Source organism: Thamnophis sirtalis, unplaced genomic scaffold, assembly GCF_051295495.1.
Source record: "Thamnophis sirtalis isolate CommonGarterSnake01/CBP01778 unplaced genomic scaffold, rThaSir2_p1.2 scaffold_15, whole genome shotgun sequence".
NCBI lineage: Eukaryota > Metazoa > Chordata > Lepidosauria > Squamata > Natricidae > Thamnophis > Thamnophis sirtalis.
Genome location: NW_028261395.1, coordinates 14,596,919 through 14,616,539, shown reverse-complemented (window position 1 = coordinate 14,616,539; position 19,621 = coordinate 14,596,919). Strand labels below are relative to the sequence as shown.

Below are 19,621 nucleotides of genomic sequence, written 5' to 3'. Positions count from 1 at the left end.
TCAAGTTTATTATCTGGCATTCTTAATAGCAAAACTTACAGTTCAATGTTAAGATACTTCTAACTTCTTTAATCTGGTTCCACTACGTGGTGTAAAAAGACATTAATTTTCTCTAACCCATGCTGCGATGCAAGGCTGCTTTCTGGTAGACAAAGGGATTCCAAACTGGCTGGCTATAACCTTTCCCACGGCAAACTACCGCCCCCCGCTCCCTCAGTGGCCAATCAATAACACAGATGTGGTCACATGTTATGGAACTACATTTCCCACAAGGCAGTTCTGCCTACATTTCCCATAAGGTGGCTTCTTAAAGGAGACAGTTCTTAATTCCTACATTAGCTATACACTGTTGGGACAGCACATGCCTGGTCAACAATGTTGTTAGTTGCGAACTCATGTCTGACCCATCGCAACCCCATGGACCATGTTCCTCCAGGCCTACCTGTCCTCTACCATCCTCTGGAGTCCATTGAAGCTCCAATTGCTTCCATGACTCCATCCAGCCACCTCATTCTCTGCCATCCCCTTCTTCTTTTGCCCTACATCTTTTCCCGCATGAGACTCTTCTCCAGGAGTCTTTCCTTCTCATTAGGTGGCCACAGTATTTGAGTTTCCTCTTCAGGATCTGGCCTTCTAAAGAGCAAGCAGGGTTGATCTCCTATAGGACCGACCAGTTGGATTGCCTTGCAGTCCAGGGGACTCAGAGTCTTTTCCAGCACCAGAGTTCAAAGACCTCATTTCTTTGGTGCTCAGCCTTTCTTATGGTCCAACTTTCACAGCCATCCATTGCAACTGGGAAAACCATACACTTGACTGTTGTGACTCAGTAGATTTCTGCTGTGAGTTTTTTCAGGATACAAGATTCATTATGCAGCTGGGGCTTCTGGGAGGCCAGTTTGGAGTTAAAAGGATGGATGCTGCCACGCCCTAATCACAGGAGTCAACATATGTTCCTTCGTGCATGCCTTGGTTTGTACAACATTGCTTGTTACACTTGGATAAGTGCTCCGGTGTTCCCTGTAACCCTGATTTGTGAAGACTTCGGAAGATGTGCAGTGCTTGTAAGAGTTTTTGTTTTGCATTCTTGTCGGAGACTTGTATTTATGTTATTTCTGGGCTTGAAGCCAGTTTGAACTGAAAACTGATAAAGAAAGACTTCCTTTTAAGTTGCCTGCCTGCGTTTGTTAAGAGCCGTGAAGGGGGGGACAGAACACTTGACTATAGGCACTTTGTGTTGGCAGAGTGATGTCTCTGCTTTTTAGTAAGCTGTCTAGATTTGCCATGGCTTTCGTCCCCAAGAGCAAGCCTCTTTTAATTTATTGGCTGCAGTCCCCATCTGCGGTGATCTTGGAGCCCAGGAAAATAAAATCTGTCACTACCTCTATTTCTTCCCCAGGAATTGAGGGGTCTGATGCCATGATCTTAGTTTCCTGGTGATGATACAGGGAATCAAAGCCACCAGATGGACTTTGTGACAATCACTGGAGGTTTAATTCCACCTTCCAACAAAAGCCAAATGGGGGACTTGGAGCCAATCATCAGGGGACTTTGTATTCTAGTCCTATTTTAGGTGTCAAAGCCACCTGGCTCTGAGTTCTAATCCTCCCTTAGGCATGAAAACTTCCTGGGGGACTTTGGGCCAATCACCAGGAGACTCTTGAGTTCTGGTCCTGCCTTAGGACTTTATGGTTGGGGGATTGAAACTTGGAAATGTTTTCTCATATGAATGTTCTCATATTGATGACTTATTGCTTTGCCCAACACACAAGGGGTGTTTCCCCAGAACTGAACTTACTTTCATCACATCAGACAATGTTGGACACTCAGCCATCCCTCCATCTGGGAATTGTGGTATCAGAACATCTGGGGTATCAGAATTGGGGATTCCCAGATGGAATGATGGCTGACTGTCCAATATTGTGTGGTGTGATGGAGGAAAGTTCAATTGTGGGGAAACACCCGTTGTGTGTTGGGTCTCTTCCTTCTGCTTATGGGAGAACCAGAGGCCTCTCTGTGTTCACTGCAAATCCTATACTGACCTCCAGAGGTGGGTTCCTACCAGTTCGCACCAGTTCGGTAGAACCGGTTCGTCAAATCTACCGAACTGGTTAGAAGAGGTTCCACCAGAAAGCAGGCCACACCTACAGAAGAGGTTCCAAAAAATTTTGAAACCCACCACTCACACACACACACACACACAGAGAGAGAGACAAACAGACAGACTCACACAGAGAGAGAAAGAGAAAGAAAGGAATAAAGAAAAAAAGAAAAAAGAAAGAAAAAGTGAGAGAGAGAGATGAAAGAAAAAAAAGAAAAAGGGACAGAGAGACAAAAGGAAGGAAAGAGAGAGAGAGAGAGAGAGAGAGAGAGAGAGAGAGAGAGAACACATGGCCAGCAAGCCACTCCCACAAAGGAGGCCACACCCACAGAGTAGGTTCAAAATTTTTTTAAACCCACCACTGCTGACCCCCGTCTGATCTATCAGAGCTTTTCTTGTCTCCTTAAAATGGAATTTGCAAAGGGATTCTATTCCCAATTAGGAGCCATTGTGAAACATAAAAATTGGTTTCTAATTAATCAGCAAACTCTGTGGTTGGAGACGAGAGCAGCTTCCATGGATGCCTCTTCCTAGAAACCCAGAGGTTCCCATCCTTGCTCACCCCCTTCCTGGGCCTGGATGAAGATGCAGCATTGAACCTTCATGCCACAGTCCATGATGTGGCTGCCTTGAGACAGGATCCCTCCAATCTCCTCCTGGGGAGAGTCTCATGGTCCCCTTTCTCTGGATATCTTCTCTAGCCCTTCACAGATAAACCAGGAATGGAAAAGGAACAAAGAAATGCTTTAGGTACAAGTGATAGAATGGGCAATTAAATGATCTGAACATTGTTACGTACTGCTTCTTTATTTCTTCAATAAGGAAAGGGGAAAAATGTAGAGCTAGACAACCACTGTGCTGTCCCAACAGTATATAGCTAATGTAGAAATTCAGAACTTTCTCCTTTAAGAAACTATCTTATGAGAAATGTAGGCAGAACTGCCTTGTGGGAAATGTAGTTCCATAACATGTGACCACATCTGTGTTCTCTGATTGGGCAGTGGGTATTCTGGCCTGGAAAAGTGATTTATTACTGGTCTCTCTCTGAATCGCCCTTTGTTAACTGGGATGGCAGCCACCGCTCATCTGCTCATCGAGGGGTATAGGAAACCACAGACTTTTTACACTATGTGATGGGACAGATCATGGAAAGGCAGAAGTATCTTAACACAGAACTGTAAATTTTGCTATTAAGAATGCCTGATAATAAACTTGGTCTGAAAGAACATCCTAAGTATAGAATTTAACTGCATGCTCCCAGCCATCTGCATCACTGGGGCAGAACAACCACCCTCAACTGAAATCCCAGACAGCTGTTGTGATCCACACTTTTTCTATAGTTGGTTTCAGCAGGACAACAAGAAGGAAACATTGAATAGTTGTGCTATTCAGATTTTCCTCCACAGCGGAGAGCAGGTGAAACCCTGCATTTCACATCATTTCGGGATTTTATGGGTTCCCACAGAGATTATATCACAGCATGACTGGAGCTTCTTTAACACAACTTCCATCTTGCCATTTTTCCTACTCAGGCTTTTCTCTCACACAAAGATATTTTTCGGCTCTGTCAGTAGGAAAACAACCTGCTGAAATTATTTTTATAAGGCATCAGGTTCATTGGCTGTTGCTGAACAAAAAATTCTTCTGAATGACCTTCACAGAGTTCTCTTTATTAAGATTTATTGAGCGGAAAGGGAAGGGGATTAAAGAAAAGTAGACATATATTCTTCTTGGATTTTTGCATACTATTTAAGAAGAAAGAATTAATATTTTCTTTCAAATAAAAGAAAACAATTCTTCCACTATCATAATGGTCTTATATCTCATGTTTTTACATTTGTTCTGGCTGTAAGATGCTCCTTTGTGTTCAGGTCTGGCCTCAGAAGGATAATGTAGCACTTGGGGATGAAGATGCAGACCAGCAGACCAGCACTGGAGGCCAGGATGGAGAAGACCTGGACAGCCACCATGTACTTCCCTTTGGTGCTCAGGTAGGTGGGCACAAAAGTCACCCAGACACTGCAGAAGACCAGCATGCTGAAGGTGATCAGCTTGGCTTCATTGAAGGCCCCAGGCAGATTCCTGGCCAGGAAAGCCACTGTGAAGCAGATGGCAGACAGGAAGCCCATGTAGCTGAGGGTGATGTAGAACATAACAACAGCCTCTTCGTTGCACTGCAGGATGATCTCTCCAGGCTGGGAGTGGAGGTCAGAGTCAGGGAAGGGGGGAGAAACTCCCAGCCAGATGGAGCAGATGATAATTTGGACTGCAGAAGAAGATAGGATGATGGAGCTGGCCAAGTTCTTCCCTAACCATCTCTTCACTCGGTTTCCTGGTTTTGTGGCCAGGAAAGCCAGCACCACCGTGATGGTTTTGGCCAAGAGAGAAGAAATGGCAACTGAGAAGATGATGCTGAAAACCGTTTGTCGGAGAAGGCAGGTGGCTTTCCTTGGTTGACCAATGAAGAGAGAAGGAGACAAGAAGCAAAGTAGGAGGGAGACCAGGAGGATGTAGGAGAGGTCCCGGTTGTTGGCTTTGACAAGGGGAGTTTCAAGATACTTAATGAAGATGATTAAAACAAGGCCTGTAGTTATGAATAAGAGTAGGGCAAAAGAGACCAGGATGATGCCCAGATGTTCTTCATAAGACAGGAAGGTTACGACTTTGGGGATACATTGGACTTTCTTCTCATTTGAATATTTATCATCAGGACACTTGGTGCATTTGCCTGCATCTGAGAAAAAAAGATATTTCCTTACTATTCCCTCCTTTTACTTTTCAAGAAATACTTATTTGGTCAACAAGTGATACCAGGAGATATTGTCCAGGACACATTTATTAGAACCTTTAGTGAGAGAAGATACGAAGTATAAGACTTTTTTTTAAAATCAATTTTTGTTTAATCATCTATGAAAATGAGAGAAGAATTTGGACTCAAATAATTTCCTTTGTGATGTTCAGAACCATCATAGGAACCTTTATTATTTGAAATATGTAATGAATCAGTTTAACTTCCTTTCCTCCCGTGTGACCCACCTTCCTGAGTGGAGAAGGTCCCCTCCGGACAAGGAACGCAGTCATAGCAGCAAACTGGCTCTCCTTCTCGGGCCCTCTTGACAAATCCAGGATGACAACTTTCCACACATTTGGACTGAGGCAGGGACTGAGCAGAGAAACAAGGAATGCCAAAGAAAAGATGTTAGGACTCTTCGTCCATGAAAAATGGGTGGAGAAATAGATATTGCCCAAGTAGCCTCTAGGATTCACTTAGATAAATTTGAAATAATCTTAGGAGATGCAATTACTTCAGATTCTCCATTTAATTCCTCCATTTTGCAATAAGGGACATTTCTACTTAATAAAATCTGAGTGGATGGAATTGAGAAGATTTAAGCAGTAAGTGAAAGCCAGGACTTCCTCCTCATGGCCTGTGATGAAGACAGAAACTTCTGACCAGTAGGATCTGGAACGTTTTCTTCTAAAGTATGTAAAGCATTGCAAAACTATTCTCCTTTGAAAGTAGTCCAAAACGACCTTGAACTTAAAATACAAAGGAAATATTCCTTAGAAATTAGGACTGTCAATTTTAATGGAGATGTCCTTTGTTGATCTGCATATTTAGTTGTTCAATTTTTGTATCTGCCATACTGGAGAAATAAAACTAAAACTGACTGCCTAGTTTCTAGAACTGGAGATCATGAGAACATGTCACTCAAAAAGGATCCTCTTACAAGCCAAAGGCCAAATCTAGCATTTCCTTTCAATTTCTCCCTTGTAACTTCATAGATGAGGAATGGCTTTCATTTGGATCAAAGTCATGTTTCAGTGCTTCAGTTGTCTGGGTCAGGGAACATCTGTTCTTGGGCACATCATGACAGCAATGGTGATTTCATGCGAACGGATAGCCTTGGAGGTTCTTCCTAGGAGAAGAAGGTCACTTGCTCTATCCCAGAGTGGGGTGGGGGTGGGGGTGAAAGGAAGGTATGGATACCTGTGACCAGATCTGGTCTGCAGAAGAACATCCCAGAATATGAACACTTTCCCCAAGGAAAGATGAAACTTCTTCCCAATGGAACCCAAAGGACCTCCATTCAATCATGATTTAATTTTACCTGTAATGGGTTTCAAATTTTTTAGAACCTCTTCTGTAGGTGTGGCCTGCTTTGTGGGAGTGGTTTGCCAGCCATGTGACTGGGTGGGCGTGGCCAACATGTAAAATGTGGTGAAACTCACTTAACAACCCTCTTGCTTAGCAACCAAAATGTTGGCTCAGAAACTCTGGTATTTGAAGCACACAAGTCTTAAAGCTGTCAAGTTACAAGACCCTTGCACCCCTAACCCTTTAGAAAAAAAACTGCAGGGATGTTCAAACTTGACAGCTTTAAGACTTGTGGACTTCAACTCCCAGAATTCTTCCTCTCACTCTTCATCTTGATGATGTACGGATGGATGGATGGGGAGGGGGGAGACAGCTGGAACCAGTTCTAAACGGCACTGTAGATTTGTGGAACCTCTTCTATAGAAGAGGTTAGAACTGGCAGGAACCCACCCCTGGTCCAAACCTAAATTCATGTCCTGATCAACTGATTTGCCTTCTTCTTTGCTATTTGGGTACAAGAAGCAAACAAAGCTGAAGTAATTAGCTACACACTCCCCAGCCCTTTTGAGTTTCTGATGGAGATACTGAATTGTAGATGGTCCATGAAATGGAATAGCACTAAAACCTCCCAAGCAGTCTAAGAAAACTATCAGGTTTCTACTCCCCACATTCAGTTCAACCTGAAGGTCAACCACCTTGGGGACAAGTCTGAGCTTACTTGAAATGGGATCTCAGGCTTTGGCAAACAGGGAAAAGAAACCATAATCTCACCCACCTTGTTGAGCAGCCTAAACTGTGAAAGAGCTTCTGGGTTGTTAAAAAGTCTCTGTCTTTTAAAAGTCCCCAGAATCTCTTTCCTGGGATCCTCCTTTGGGAGAACCAAGGAGCCGGTGATGGCCAGATCTGCTGCTATTTCTCCATTTTGGTCCAAGTAGAGTTTAAAATGGGAAAGATTGCAAAACTCGGACTTGTCCAGAAAGGGATGAAACTAGTATTGAAACATCCAAGAATTTGAGATGCAGAAAACTTTGTTTCTTGTCACAGATTTGAATATTCTTCTATAATTTCCTATCTTTCAAATATACTTAGTTAGGAGAGTATTATCTGGGTAAGCAAAGAAAAAATGTTCAGCAAGATTTGTCAATCATATACTAAGATATATATTGGTAAAAATATAATTGACACAATTGCTCAATTATAGTAAATCTATTAGAGCAGGTGACAAATAAAAGGAATAACAGATAAAATGAGATTATTCATAAACTCATTGGAAACAGCAGGTTGATTAACAGAAAGCAAGGAAGTTGTCAGGCTAATTTTCTTCCTGGTAGACCAGACAGGAAACATCATGAGATGAACTAATTCAACTTTATTGTAATGCTACTTTAACAAAAGTTTGTATATCTGAAGCTGTGAATCTCACAGATTATGGCAATCCTTGTAATATAAATTAGTTTCAGTAAAATACTAATAAACAATTTTGTGATGTGACTAGAAACATAGTTAAATGAGAGGTCAATAGAATGATTAAGTGGATAAAAACTGTCAATAATTCTACTCAAATAACGTTTAATGTCTTTAATATTTCTCATAATACTGGATAGATATGAATATTAACTTGTCCTGGGTGATCCATTTTTCTATGATGTCAATACAGAAGAATTGATAAATCTATGTAATTCAAAATTTGATGCAGTGTTTATAACAGTTCTCAGACAACGTTAATTTGATATGTTTTAAACAGCATAAATTTCTAAGGAATTATTTCTGATTCCCTAATAGAAAGGAGTGTATGAGTAAAAAACAGTGGAAAAATATCTGATTTTTATGACCGGATAAACTATAGTATCTCATATAATGAAGCATTGGGAGGAAGATGAGGGATACCAAATTTAATAAGTGTGTTCATGAAAACAATATCAAAATACTAGATAATTGCAAACTGAATGTGAGTCAGCAGGAAAGAAGGCAAATGCATCCATCAGACTCCCAGGAAGTCAGCATCCTGGTTTGGAGAGACCCCAACACAAGTCCCAGGTCCCCTTGGAGGCCCCACAATTGGAGAAGACCTTGCAGAAAACCTGGGTCAGGTAAGGAAGCCAAGGAAGAGCTCAAAGGAGCTCATCTTGGCCTCAAAGAAAGACGAGGAGGAGAAGAGCCATCTTGCTCTATGGAAGTGGAAAGAAAGAAGTCTGGGAGCAGCTTCTCCAACTTACAAAATCTCCCAGTGGGAGAAGGGAGGATTCAGTCTAACTGAAAGATGCTCAGACAAAAGCTACTGCTGCAGTGCTTGCTCTCCTTGGCCAGGTTGTTCATGATGGCTGCCTGGAGGTCCCCACACTAGTCCTTACTGAATGGTGTCTAGGTGAAAGGGAAGTGCCTGCGGGCTGCAGGGCCAGTGAGTGAGGCTGGGCCGGTGAATGAGCCATGGAGGTGGCGGAGGCACTGTTGGCAGGCAGCGCACAACTGCTGGGGCTCTATGCTCTGCGGGGAGCATGGCAGATTGGCTGGGGCTCTACGCTCTGCGGGGAGCATGGTCAACCTGTGGGGCAAGATGATACTTGTTAGGTAAGCTCCCCATTGGAAGAGCGAGTACATTCAGCGAAGCATTGTGAGAATTGTATTGGAGAACACACAAACCAGTATACAGAGACACTGCAATTTAAATAGGTTTTTACTTTCGTGGAAATAGAGATATCAGAGTCCATCAAACAGTCCAAGTCATACACGTATAGGTCAGTCAGTCATCAATGTCTTTCAGTTAAGGGATAATCCAAATAACATAGTCCATAATCATACAATCAGTCCAGTAATCAAGGTTTGCTAACAGTTGCAAAACTTACAGTAGCTCATGGCATTTCCAGATCAGCCCAGCATCTAACAAACAGAGAGAGAGCTAATAGTCGTTCTGGCTCCCTCTTATGGCCTATTGAGCAACCAATCACATTTTACAGTATGTTTTAAAGCAACAGGTATAGCATTGTTACATGATTTATATATTGCCAACCCAACCGTTAGAATTATATTCCTAACAGTGCTCATCAAATGTCAGCTGCATGCACTTGGGGACAGGGCAGAAAACAGGGGGGATGGCCCTTCACCATCTCTAAGACAGCTGCATGGACCAGATCTAACTATATTGTGGGTCTTGAGTTTGACATGTCTGTCTTAAGGCAAAGGCTGAGCAGCCATCAGTCAGAGAAGCTTGAACTGGGATTCCTGCAGAGAGGAGGGGTTGGGCTAGATGGTCTCAGGGTGTACTTCAGATTTATAAGAGTAACGTTCTACAATGCTGATCACAAAACCACACATACAGGGATTTATTTAAAAATGCATAACAGCCTTTTAAAATGAGCTATGGTGAATATGAAAATTTGTCTGTCACAATGTCTACTCTTTGGAGCATTATCCCCTGAGGTATTAGATTGGTCAAATCTGTCCAACTTTTGTAGAGTAAGAAGGTTGTGATGCTTCCCCTCCTTCTCCTCTGGACTCCTCCTCCAAAAGAACTTCAGATTAATGAATCCATATTGAGACCCCTTACCTGCCATGACTGTAGCCTTGGAGACCCCAACATCTTTTCTCCCTCCTTCCTTCTCCTCCTCGATCTGGAGGAATAGGCAGCATTCAAGACATGGACCAGAATCTTTGTGAGAGTATAATAATAGTAGAGATTTGGGACCTGTCTCCTGTTCCTTTTCTCCTGGGTCTCCAGTGGGGCTTTTGGGGTGCATCTTCTCTGGCCTTTGACAGAAAATATATGCTTTGAAAGAGAACAATGAAAATAATGGTCTTCAAGTGGATCTTCCACAAAGAAATGGGGTTCAAAATCATCATTGTTTGGTCTTTCTTTCCAAACAATACCAAACTTCCAAATACTATGTATGTATTTGAGAAGTCTGTGCTTTTCTATTGGATACACTATAAAACTTGTGAGGACCCAGACTTTCCCCTCAATGTGTCCTGGCAAACGCATAAGTGTTAAATGGAAAGGAAGAATTCTGTCCAAAGGGGAAACAATTTCTATGAAGTGAACAAAGACGTTGACTTGTCTCCACTTAGATAGGGCATCTCTTAGGGGTGCTGTGTATCCATGTGTTGAGAATTGTTGTGATATAACCACACAAATTCCATTCCTGACAAGCATAGGAGTAAAAATCCTCATGAAATTCTCTCCCTTCTCTGTGTCTGAAGCAAAGAGGCCAATCAGGGTCCATCTGAAGTGGAGGAGCAGTTGGACAATTGCTGGGTATTGGAACCCTTCTTTGGGGAGCATCTGGTGGAAAAAGGGGAATCGACTTTTATCACTCAGAGCCTTTGAAGCAAAGTTATCTCTGGTCTGAAAAAACATTTAGGAATGTTGTGTTATATAGGGATCAAATCAAGCCCAAAATATTAGCTTTAAATTAATCCAACTTCGTTCTGATGAACATATTAGAATAGTTTGTTTTGCCAGGGTTTAAAATGTTAACCGAATATTAACAAGACTATGTATAAAAATGGAATATAAGAAAAAAATTAAGCAAAAAATAAAAATAAAAATCATTTTGCTGTATCCCCTCTACAAGTTATCAAACTTAGATGTGCAAATCTCAAATGAAGTATTTTATTCCAATAAAGGGCCATGCTGTGTGCTATTTTTGTCAGGCCTGCAATTATATTCCTTTTAGAATTTTGGCCTGCCACACTTTCTCTTATTTCATTATGTTGTTTCATTAGTGGAGGAGATGCCGGAGGAGATGCCTAGAGCACCGTTGGAGGTCCGATAAGTCCGGATCGAACCGGGCAATGGTAACCACCTGCACCAGGGAATACACCAGGGCACTTAGGGCAGCAAAAAGATCGCACATAGCCACCCTGGTAGCATCCGCTGAGTCCCGCCCAGCCGCCCTGTTTAGGATAACCCGCTCCCTATTGAACAAAAGGGAGGCGGGGGAACCCTTGCAGGGCAGAGCTGAAGAATATGCCCAATTCTTAGCGGACAAAATTGCTCGGTTTCGGTCGGACTTGGACTCCACCCCCGCAGTTCCAGCCGAGGCGCAGGGGGACCAAGTAGAACAGCTCTGGGTTGAGTTTCAAGACGTTACCCCCGGGGATGTGGACAAGGCCATGAGAGCTGTAAGTACTTCCACCTGCGTTCTGGATCCGTGTCCCTCATGGCTGGTTACTAACTGCAGTGAGGTGACACGAGGCTGGATCCAGGCGGTTGTGACCGCCTCCCTTCGGGAGGGGAACTTCCCCGCCGCACTGAAAGCGGCGGTGGTGAGACCCCTCCTGAAGAAACCATCCTTGGATCCAGCTGTTCTTAATAGCTATCGTCCAGTCTCCAACCTTCCCTTCCTGGGGAAGGTTGTTGAGAAGGTGGTGGCCTTCCAGCTCCAACGGTCCTTGGAGGAAGCAAACTACCTAGACCCCTTCCAGTCAGGCTTCAGGCCCGGTTACAGCACAGAAACCGCTTTGGTCGCATTGATGGATGATCTCTGGAGAGCCAGAGATGAAGGACGTTCCTCCATCCTGGTCCTCCTTGACCTCTCAGCGGCTTTCGATACCATCGACCATGGTATCCTTCTGCGACGACTGCGGGAGGTGGGAGTGGGAGGCACCGTGTTACGGTGGTTCTCCTCCTACCTCTCGGACAGGTCGCAGTCGGTGTTAGTGGGGGGGCAGAGATCGTCCCCTAGGCCCCTAAATTATGGGGTGCCTCAGGGTTCGGTCTTATCCCCCCTACTATTCAACATCTACATGAAACCGCTGGGAGAGATCATCCGCAGGCACGGGATTAGATACCATCAATATGCGGACGATACTCAATTGTATCTGTCCGCCCCGTGCCAAATCAATGAAGCGGTTGACGTGATGAGCCGGGGTCTTGAGGCCGTTATGGACTGGATGAGGGTGAACAAGCTTGTGCTCAACCCAGAAAAGACCGAGTGGCTGTTGTGTTTCCCTCCCAAAGATTTGGCTATTATTCCACCACTCAGGCTGGGGGGTCAAATTTTATACCCCTCAGAGAGGGTTCGCAACTTGGGAGTCCTCCTGGATCCACAGCTGTCATTTGACCACCACTTAACGGCTGTGACCAGGGGGGCATTCGCCCAGGTTCGCCTGGTGCGCCAGTTGCGACCCTACCTGAATCGGGAGGCTCTCACAACAGTCACTCGGGCCCTTGTGACCTCTAGGCTGGAATACTGCAATGTGCTCTACATGGGGCTGCCCTTGAGGAGCATCCGGCGACTTCAGCTAGTGCAGAATGCAGCCGCGCGAGTGATTGCGGGTGCACCCCGATTCACCCGCATAACACCTATCCTCCGCGAGCTGCGCTGGCTACCTGTTGATCTCCGGATGCGCTTCAAGGTGCTATTAATCACCCATAAAGCCCTACATGGCAGTGGATCTGGATACTTGAGAGACCGCCTTCTGCCAATTACATCCCTACGACCGATAAGATCTCATAGATTAGGCCTCCTCCGTATTCCATCGGCCAGCCAGTGTCGGCTGGCAACTACAAGGAGGAGGGCCTTCTCAGCAGTAGCCCCGACCCTTTGGAACGAGCTCCCCGTGGAGATTCGTACCCTCTCCACCGTCCAGGCCTTCCGCATAGCCTTGAAGAACTGGCTCGCCCGTCAGGCCTGGGGATAGGATAGTTACCCGCCCGAATGATGAGTGTTTGTTGTTTGCTATTTTATTACATGTTTTGTCCAACTGTCTGTATTCCCCTTTCCCAGTTTCTGTGTGAGCCGCCCTGAGTCCCCTCAGGGAAAAGGGCGGCCTACAAATTCTAATAAAATTCTAAAAAAAAAAATTCTAGTGTAGTTGATGGGAGGGGGAATAGACAGGAGTGAGATTGTGGAATGTATTGCTATCATTCTTTTCTAGAAGCTCAAGGTCATCTTTTGTCTCCATACTTTCACACCTGACCAGAAGCAGCTGGGTGTGGATGCCAGTGTAGAAGAAGAAGATTGGACCATGTGATGGATTGTGGGTGTGGGGACAAGATCATGAATTTTTAACTGGGTGGAATTCTGATGTCATTTCCAGTATTGGGATTCCATAGCACGATGCCAACATGTCTGTCTTATTAAATTGGAACTTTATCTCCACTACCCGCAACAGCAGCACCCATAGCCTGGGGCACAACAATGCCTACAGGTGCCGATGCATAGGGAGGGGGAGGTCTGAAGAGTTCCCCCTCGTCTTGGGCAAAAATCCTTTTCTTCTCTGACTCCTTTTTCTCTGAAGCTGCTACATTTTTGACACATCTCGACGCTAACCTCAACTTCCCCTTTTCCTTCGGTCTAACCACACACAGGCGAACCATTTCGGCTTGACACTGCAATAATTCATCAGCCTGTCCTGCTACAGCGTCTCCCCACTGATCTATCTATATATGGAAACTGATTGGGATAGCGTTCTTCGTCTGCAGCAATTAACGAAGTTAAATCATCTATAATTTGATTTCGAAAAGTTCCTCCCATTGGCCATCCTACCCCCATATGTGGCCACTGGTTCTGACACAAGTAAATAAGCCTATCCTTGGTCAATTTTGGGTAAGGGACTCTATATTCTTGATCGGAAAGGCCATTTGTGGATTAGTAACCAACGACTCATCAAATACCAAGCCATGATGATCGAAAACCCCCAGGTTCATCTAGTGGTTTCTACCTCATTAAATCCTGCTACCCTCTTGCCCACAGAAACTGAGGTGGAGCATGATTGTGTACAAGTGTTGGAAACCGTTTATTCCACACGACCCGATTTAACTGACATACCTTTGCCTCAGGTGGATTATAACTGGTTTACCGATGGGTCTAGTTATATACATCAGGGGATGAGAGTTGCAGGCTATGCCATTGTTGATGATGAGGGGGTAATTGAAAGCGGGCCGTTGGGAGCAGGAAAAAGTGCGCAAGTGGCAGAATTGTGGGCCCTCATTTGGGCATGGAACGGGCTGAAGGTGAACGCTTGAATGTATGGACGGATAGTAAATACGCCTTTTTAACTTTACATGCTCATGGTGCTGTATACAAGGAAAGGGGATTTAGGGATTCAGCTGGCAAATATATACAACATAGCCATTTAATTCAGAGATTGATAGATGCTGTCCAAAAACCAAAAAAGGTGGCAGTTATGCATTGTAGAGGCCATCAACGAGGTGATGATAGAATTGTTTTAGGGAACAGGGCAGCAGATGCTGAAGCACGAGCTGCAGCATTGCGTCATGAGCCTCTACCAGACATGTATATTAATGTGGCCTTGGATTTAGGGGTTATACCAGTAGACATCCAACCCTCCTATTCTTTAGCTGAATGTGATAAGGCAGTCAACGATTTGATGGTGGTCATCGATAAGGGCTGGTACGTTCTTCCGGATGGAAGAGTATATGTGCCTTCCACAGTGGCATGGCAATTGGTTCGGTCCGCTCATGAAACCACCCATATGGGGAAAACAGCTTTGGAATCCGCTCTTATGAGGGATTACTATATAGATGGGTTAGCAGGGATGGCCATGGAAATGGTGCAGGAACTAAATAAACAGGTTGCGGAATTATGTGTTAGAGCAGACCCCTCCCAGATTGGTAACTAAGTGTCATTCTTTCAAGCCAGGGGACCGAGTATGGGTAAAACATTGGAAAAAGGAACAATTAGAAGGGAGGTGGAAGGGACCTTATGAGGTAATTATGACATCTCCACTTGCTGTTAAGATTGCGGAATCTAAAACCTGGATACATTGGACTCGTGTAAAGAGGGCCGCTGACAAACAATGGACCACACATCCCAGCGACCAACCGTTGAAGTTGAAATTGATTCGTCAATAAAGTCCAACTATATCCTTTGTTGTATTGCTATAGGTATTGTGATTCTTGCTTTCATTGTGTGCATTATTTGTATTGTGAAGTACGCCAACCCAACGGTCCAACAATCAATTGGCGGAACAGTCAATTAGCGGTTGACTGGTGGCCATTTGCTGGTGTCCCATTCGCTAACGGACAGTTGCATACAGACAATTTAAGGGAAATCCAAGCCGATCCTGCACCTGAAGCAGATCCCGCACCTGGAAGGGAAGACGGAGAGCCAGCGCAGCCTTCCCCCCGGCGAATTTTCCAAAGGTCGGCAGTGGAGAACCCTTGCTAAGTCACTCCGGAAGCTGACTTTCTACGCACGGGTGAAGAATAATGGACCAGCATACTAACCTTTAATTATTTTCGTCTTTTATCATCTTTACTAACCATATGTGCTGATTTTGTACCTGTGAATGTGGATGTTGTTGTTGTGCCCACTGTATTGATTGTGTATACGCAGTCACCCCAGGGGTGTAAGTCTACTAAAATGAATTGCCTTCATAACAAAACTATGTATAGTTTGTGCACCCTGCAAGGAAAGACTGTATGTTATAATCCCAACACTCCAGTACGCCTCAATGTAACCCTATGGACAGGCCTGCCCAAGGTGGGTGCTAGAAATAGCCCACAGGGAGAAGGCAAGCTGTATTTTCCTTATTAGCAGAGCGAAAAGCAACAGCACAGGTAATGGCTCTATGGGAATATGAGAAAATGCGTCCTGTGGAAGAACCATCCAATGAACCTGAGTATGTGACTCTTCTGGAAATGTCAGATGAGTCACAAAGGGGGGACTAAGGTGGGCTAAGAGGCCCAATTATGAACCATAGTTCTACAGGCCATGTTTAATATCAAATACTCTGATTAAAGCTGAGGTTTTGCACCATTAAGCAGAAAACAATTGCTGACAGTTGCTGAAGGAGCAATAAATATTTTTACACATCTGGGAACAAGTCGACCCAGACGGGGAGTTTCCTGTTATCTTGCAAGATGGGCCCTGTTTATGTCACGCATGATCTATAAGGTGCTGACCATGTATATTTTAGGAATAGTAACTGTTGGCCATCTGGCATAGACAGTTTTTGGTTCCTCTCATGACCTTATATGCTTAAACACTGCCTCTATAGATGATGACGTAATTTGCACTATAAATGTATGGCTTTAAGGACCCTTCGGGGTTCAAACCCTTGATGCTTATTTTGGCATGTTTGAACCTGCGCATTCAATAAACTTTTCCTATATTGCATCGCTTGGCTTCATTGTCTCCTAATTCTACTACACCCAAGTGTAGTTTGATTGCAGGCAATTGCCTTTTCAAACACACACACACACAAACACACACACGCACCTGGATAAAATTATATAAGCCCAGCTTTACTGATTACAAATTTGAAAAGGCAACGTGGCTCCGCCTGCAATCAAAGGCTTGGATCAGCTCCAAACCAACTTCTGTGTTTTTGTTTGTTTGAGAGAGAGTGAGTGAGTGAGAGAGGGAAGGAGGTATGAGAGATAGTCCAATCCAACTTCTCTGTGTGCGTGTGTCTGTTTGAGAGGGGGAGGGGGGAGAGAGGGAGGAAGGAGGGGGAGGGAGAAGAAAAAGAATGAAGGAAACTTTTTTGCAAAGGAGAAAAACAAATGCTGTCGCTTTAAATCGGAACTGAGCATGCCTGGCTGTGGAATTCTGGAAGTTGAAGTCCACAAGTCTAAAAAAATTTGAAACCTCTGTGTCAGTGCCTCACCAGCCATAAACCTCACCACACGTCACTGGCATTTAGCACATTAGGCATGAAGACTTCAGGATCCTTCATTAGTGCAGGTGAATCATTAATATTTAGACTGAATAACAAGGGTTCAGATATGCACCTTTCGCTTCCCCCTTGATAAATATCCATCCTTCTTCTCATGGCTCCATTGAACCCAAACTTCCCTCTCAAACAAGGGCTTGGAGAAAGGGCTGGGATCAGGCTGAGCTCCATATTGAGGGCAATCAGTTTCCTCCATAATATTTCTCCATTTACTGTGTCAAATGCTGCACTAATGTATATAAAGCCAGCAAAAAGTGGTTTATCTGACTGACATATTTTGTAATTATTTCAAGACAATTTTTGTCAATATTAGATTATTAATTGATTATACAAATTTATATAACATTCCCTAAAATATTCTTTTTCTTCTGCCTTGTCTCCTTCTTCAACCCACTCTCAAATTTACATAAGAGAAATGTGGCTTATATTTTAGCCACAATATCTGATAGACAAACTGTAATGGCCAATAGAGAGTCCTACAATGAGGGATGTTTTTTGAATAGTGGAATAACTGGTAGAAAATCTTCTCCTGGGGTCTTATTGCTTGTCAGGCCTTTTATGATTAATTTGAACATGAATGTAATAGAAAAAAATAGTTAACATGCTTCTTAATATGGAGAAAACACCTCCTGAATTCTGTAGAGAAGATATTGGACCCATTGCTCATCCCCTACTCTCCACCATTCACTTTACCAGTTAGAGAAAACCACAGACAAACCTGTGCGACTTTGTAAAGGGCTGCTAATGTTGACGCCTGGATAGAGATTTCCCTTTTAGCTCCATCATGAAGAGCCAGAAGGTTCTCCTTCCTTCCACAGCCGTAGTTGGGGACGTTGGCTTCTCCAGTGGAAAGTATGTCCAGCAGGACATCTGAAGTGCGTAAAGTGTTCAGATTGTTGTCATGGATGTTGTAGCCCAGTGTGAGATTGTGCAGGAGTTGGGGATTCTTGTGGATTTCTTGAATGTTGAAAATGAATTGTAAGGTTTTTGAAACTCCGTAAGAAAGCTTACTGTAAAGAAATGTCCATCATTATCATCAAGAGCAACAAAATATGCTTTTTAAAAAATGCAAACCTCTTTATGATCAATTATAAAAGTATTGAAATGGGCTGGGCTACAACTGTTTCTATCACTACTTTAAACAAAAGTTGGAATTCAAGTGATGAACTCAAGATTGAACTGGGAAAGGAATTCAGGAATTCTTTCAGCTTTTTTTTTCAGCCCCAACTTTGGATCTGAGTCTCTTCCACAAAATGAAACAAAAGATGGAAGTCATGGAAATCAAATCATTCAGGAAATTAGACAGGCCCTGCACTATGAAAGTAAGTGAAATAAAAAGAAAAGAAGGAGAGAGTTAGAACTGCAAATGGAGGGGATGCAATTCCATCATTCTGAATGACTTACAAATCAGACTGAATAGAAGGAGCACTGTTGAAAACCAATGTTGTATCTGATATTATTCTTTCAGTTATGATCATACTAACGATATGGTCTCCTGCCTTGTAATAGGTCCATGTATTCTGTCCATCCTGGTGATCCAAATTGATCACACACTTCATTCTCAGCTTCCCAGAGACTGGATGAGACATCAGCAGCATCAGAAGCAGGAGCAGGAGGTCCATAATTCATGGGCTGAATCAATCCCTTGACTGCTTCTAACCATGTACAAGAGTTAGAAGAATTTAGACCATTCTCAGAAGGTGGAAATGCCAGTGGCTTTTCTGATTCAGACAGAGACAATGAGAGCTTCACCTGGAAAAGAGAGAAAGATACATTCAAGAGCACAGACCCTGACTCTCCTAAAAGTTCTTCCCACAGAGCTTGCACTAAGGATTTTATCCTTTTCTGATGCAAGATCCCTTCCATGTTGCTTCAATATGACATTTACATCAAAGGCATATAAATCTCAAAGGCCCAGAGGATCATAATTATAGTGAGAAGCAACATTTCCTCTTGGGATCCTGAACTTCTTCTGGGATCCATGTGCAGAGGAGAGACTGAAGAAAAACATATGAGAGAAAAATCACAGATACACCCAGTGGTGGGATTCAAATAATTTAACAACTGGTTCTCTGCCCTAATGATTTCTTCCAACAACCAGCTCACCAAACTGTTCAGAAAGTTAACAACTGGTTCTCCTGAAGTGGTGTGAAGCTGAATCCCACTACTGGATACACCTCTTTGGTCACTGTTCTACTGAGGATTGTGACCCTTCCTGTCAGGACATGTCCAGAAAATGAGGATGCAGGAAGAGAAATCACTAACAAAGAGATGGACTTCTGCTCTCCTTCAACATGCCTCTTGCCTTCAGAGACTGCTGGGGAAAGTCTCCCAGAGCCCAGAGTTGGGTGCCACTCTAGGTGGATGTCCCATAGCTTTAGTGCTGCCTCTCTTCTAATGCCAAGGAAGCAATCAACACCCTTGAACCCTCCCTAATGTTAAGAGCAGGGCCTCTTGGTGATTTTCCTTTATACCAGAACTCCATATATAAAAGCAGCCCCTAAATTGGGGGTTATTTTAACACTGCTTTTGCCTCGTGAAATTTCATTTCCCATCTTTTCTAGCAATGTCAATTTCTGGATGAGAGCTGACTAAGAGGCTGGTAGGTGAAAGCCTCTGGACTGTATTTTTTTTTTTTTTAGTTCAAAAGTTTTATTTCTTTTGAAACAAACATTTCATCATTCCTCAATCAGTAAAACATCGAAGTACAATTTTTGGTATGTCAAGATAGTTCTAGTTTCTAGCCTAGTGTATACTCCTCCCTCCCTCCACCCCCCAGCCCC

The 19,621-nt window shown here is 43.6% G+C and overlaps 1 long non-coding RNA gene across 1 annotated transcript; it reads right to left on the bottom strand.

Annotated features, from left to right (window-relative positions):
- Positions 1-8,960: 8,960 nt before the first annotated feature.
- LOC148042495 (uncharacterized) lies at positions 8,961-17,674 on the bottom strand. The gene is made up of 3 exons (XR_015695168.1): positions 17,557-17,674; positions 9,742-10,473; positions 8,961-9,074 (listed from the first exon to the last, which is right to left on the bottom strand). It is a non-coding gene; the product is annotated as an uncharacterized LOC148042495 (long non-coding RNA).
- Between the last annotated feature and the right edge of the window lie 1,947 nt (positions 17,675-19,621).